General features: G+C 42.1%; 1 protein-coding gene across 1 annotated transcript in view; it reads left to right on the top strand.

Annotated features, from left to right (window-relative positions):
* The first annotated feature begins 45 nt into the window (after positions 1–45).
* Positions 46–4,025, top strand: part of MARCH8 (membrane associated ring-CH-type finger 8) — an 86,595-nt gene continuing 82,615 nt past the window's right edge. Inside the window, exon 1 of the mRNA XM_017725954.1 lies at positions 46–67. The gene's annotated coding sequence lies outside the window, so the exon portion shown is untranslated. The remainder of the gene's footprint in view (positions 68–4,025) is intronic.

Here is a 4,025-nt window from a genome sequence, read left to right as displayed (position 1 = left end):
GCGCTCCGCGCGGGGCGTTCAGGGCTGCTCCTCTGTCGCAGCTGGGGAAGCCGCACCTAATTCCCTGGTAAGAGGCTTTCCCACCTCCGCCGTCTTTGTCTGCTCAGCCTCAGCTGCTGCTGCTGGCGCTGGGAGCATTAGCGTTGCTCCGGGAAAACCGAGAGCGGATCAGCTGTGGGAAAGGGACTGTGTTTGCACCAGGTGTCCCATTAGGAGGAGGATGCGAATTCGCCTTCAGTGAGCAGCATGGAACAGAGATACCCCAGAGAGAAAACAGTGCACAAGATGTGCTGGTCACAACGTGTTCGTAAGGAATCATGAAGTTTCACGGCAGCCTGAGAAATAGTCAGAATTCCTTCATGCCTCCTGGAGCTAGTTGGCAGGCAGAGAAATGCTCGAGTTGTTCCAAACTGTAACACTTCAACTTCTCCTCGTTTTAGTACGCTGAAAGTGCAAGCAAAGTGAGAATTACAATATGCCAATGCCAGAGCAGTTGGTCTCAAACTGCAGTGCAAGAGGGCACGCAGCTCAGTTCTGCAGTTGGCAAAGGACTGGTCTACTTCCAAGCATAGCAAATTTGTGAATTAACCCAGCAGCATAAACATAGAAGGGACAATTTAGCCAGAGCTTGAGTGGAGGTGGAAGGAAGATGGGGGTGGACGAGGAGAGAGCTGGTCTGACAGTAACGCTTCAGCTGAAGCAGCAGCAATCTTTACGGATTTCTGCTTCTAAAATTGGTTTGGAGTAGTGTCAGATGAGGCTGAGATTGATCTAGCAGTAGCCCTAGTCAAACATTTTCAGAGAAAAGTTTTCTTTGAAAAACACTTTATTTATTAGACCTAAGATGTTTTCTTTGAAATGTGTCAACATTGATCAATATCTACTGGTGCAGAGTTCCACTAAGCCTGCCTGAGGACCAGGATTGCTGGAAACATGAATGTTCTTGTCTGAAGGGTATGCTCCAGCATCCAGAATAATACCTGCTGGGAGTGTTGGCAGCTTCAAAACTGTAGCCCAAACCATTTGGTGCCAGACTCTCATCAGAGCTGCTTGTAGCTGCTTGGAGAAAGACATTCCCTAGGACTTGATTCTGCTGCAGTTGCTGAAAATGGTAGGACTGCTGAAGTCTGAATGACTGTCCTTTTGCTGGGAACTTTGTGTGACTTAGGTCTAATGTAAACTTAAAGAAATTACCAATTCACTGAATATTTGTTGTTATGGTGTTGGAGTTTTTTGTTGTTCTTTTGATTTTTTTTTTTTTTTTAAACTTGGCTTTCAGCTAGCCCTAAGCCAGCAGTTCTGCTTGTAGAGGTAAAGTAGTTGAAAAGAAGTGATTTTTTGGTTTGGGGTGTCACACTGGAAAAAAAGTTGCTTGCTTTTCATGCCTCAGTGTATGAATATGGGGCTAGAATTGTTGGAGGTGTTCAGGTGATGTCTAGTGCTAGAAAATACACTTGTTCCCTGGCTGCTTTTGAACAGTCTTAAGTGTTAGGAGGATAGATCAATTCAGCATGCTGAATGAACTTTCTATATTTTCAGGATGAGATGATTTTTAAAAATTTAAACGTCTGTTATTTTAGATCTAACATTTTGGATGAGCAACTCTCCCATATTCAAGGGTGAAAGGACTTAATCTTCCCAGCTGCTGAGGCTGTCACAGTACTTTAGGAATGTACCAAAGTGTCTGACAGACTGATTTCCTCACTGCTCTTCCAAACACTGATATTAGTGGGGAAGGCAGGGCACTGCAGGAATGTGACAGCTTCCAGTAATAATGCTGCTCAAGGAAGGAGTTGTAGGTGGTTGTTACAAGCCCTGAATCGATCCTGCTGTGTAAGAAAAAGCAGTCTCCTGCTATGGGTCTTTTCTGTCATATACCTCAGTCAGCCCTAGTGGGCCTGACTGATAGCTAGCTTCAGAAAATGTGAATAATAGAGTGTGCATGGCTATCTGCCAGGAAAAAATGAAAACAAGAATGAGGTGTCTTCTTTTTTTTCCTAATTGCTTTTTATTTTGTTTTGCTTTTGTTCTGTCCTTCCATCCTCCCCCAAAAATACAAGGAACTCTTGATGCTGTAGAAGTGTTTAACTAGCATTCTGTAAGAGCCTGTGGGTGCACCATAAAAAATTAACAGGCACTGAAAGAAGGAACTTTCAGGAGCCCTGAACAATCTTGTGCTTGGACTGTGTCTGTGTGTGGCAGACAAATAGTGAATAGCAAAGCTGTAGAAGGCTATAAGGAATGAAAAACTTCAAGTCTGGGAAAAACTTGGCTTTTAGGGCATAAGGTATTAGAGGGGAAATCTTCCTGGGGGACAAGTTATCCATTTACTGCTCATGCCTGTTCTTTCTCGGGAGCATATATAGTGCTAGCTGCTGCAGGAACTGAGAGAACGATGTAAATCACACATCTAATTCACTGTATTAATTTCCATAGCGAGATGGAACTCACACAGGGTTTACTGAGACTTCTGTTTTGCTGACTTGTGGATTGACTGCAAAGATCTGGTGGCAGCTTGTAGCATAGCAGAGCTGGCATTAAACTTGCTGGGTGGGCTTGTTCACTGTGAATTTTCACAGCTCCAGGTTGTTGAAATGCTCTTCACTGAGATAAGGGTCAGTTTTACTAGTTCTGTTTGGATTTTACTGAAAAGTTCCCAAAAGAACTCATAATTTCTAAACCAGATTATTTTTCACTGCTTCCCACAATGTTTTTGTGGGATTTTATCAAGGTATCCACATTCATGTGAAGCATTAAAAAACCAAATAGTGGATTACGTAGTGTTTATTGATTCTGGGGTAGGTAAATGGACAAGAGCCCTTGGAAGCCTGGTCTTTTTGCAATTAAAGGTATGCTTTAAGAGCTTTGTTACTCCTAAGTTTAACTCATCACCAGACAGCCAGACAGTTCACAAATAGAAGAGATCTCAACCATCAGCAGTTGCTAGTGCTTGCAATTTCTTTTCCTTAGGGACCAACAAGGGAGGCTGGCCTTTATTATATGCCCAGCTGGTTATCATGTTTGGGCTGATCTAGACCAAAGGTGTTTGTAAATGACTGTTAAACTTCTCTGTCTTTTAAAATGAGTGCCACTCTGGAGCTCACATTTGGTACCTGCAGGCAAGTAGAGGGGGCTTAGTAGCAAATCTTGAATTTAACCTGGCAGAATGTCATGGTTGATTTGACTTGACTGAAAACAGTGTTGGAAATTTTTGATGAAATACACTTATATTACCTATGTGTAATGGATGGAAATTAGTAAAAGGTTCTAGAAACTGGGGCTGAGATTTTCCATAGTTAGATGAAATAAAGCTAGTAGATGAGCACTTTATCCCTGGAGACTCATTTAAGGATCTCAGTTGTAAACCTTGCAAAATATGTAGCCAAAATTCATAGAGAATATAAATATTGTATATTTTGGGGGTAGGTAAATCCTGTGTATCAGTTAGGTATGCCTTGATATCTGTCCCTTAAAGCTTCTGTGTGTCCTTCAAAAAGCATCAGGACAGAATACATGTCACCAGTCCATTCTGCAGGTGAGGCTGCAGATGAACAACTGTACCAGAGTTTCTCCAAAGAAACTCTTCTACCAGAGTCCAAACAGGTATTGGACTTAAGAACGTAACTTAGCAGGTCACTGCTAACTCCACTAAGGCTGAGTTTGTCTCCCAGTTTGGTCATGGCTTCAGAAAGATCATGTGTTTATGCACCATCCAGGATAAGAGGTTCATTACAAAGAATAAAGATGTTGTCAGCTGTTCTTCCTTGAGCAGGTAGCTTGACTTCTGTCATGTCCTCCACACAGAATGAGAAACTGTTCTCTTTGAATCAAAGGGTCAGCTGGATAATAGGGGAAGGAAAGAAAGGAGGTGACAAGCTCTAGGGTGACAAACCAAAGAAGAAGAAAAAAAAAGATTAGGGTTCAAGTTTATGCACAAAGTTGCTAATTTTTAAAAAAGTATACAAATCCTTTGTGCCTCCCTTCCTTGCAAATGTACTTTATTTTTAAAAAGCTTTTTGGTTTCT

Source organism: Corvus brachyrhynchos, unplaced genomic scaffold (genome assembly GCF_000691975.1).
Source record: "Corvus brachyrhynchos isolate BGI_N302 unplaced genomic scaffold, ASM69197v1 scaffold61, whole genome shotgun sequence".
NCBI classification, from domain to species: Eukaryota; Metazoa; Chordata; class Aves; order Passeriformes; family Corvidae; genus Corvus; species Corvus brachyrhynchos.
The sequence above is the reverse complement of the archived record's forward strand: the minus strand, read 5'-3'. Positions and strand labels throughout refer to the sequence as shown.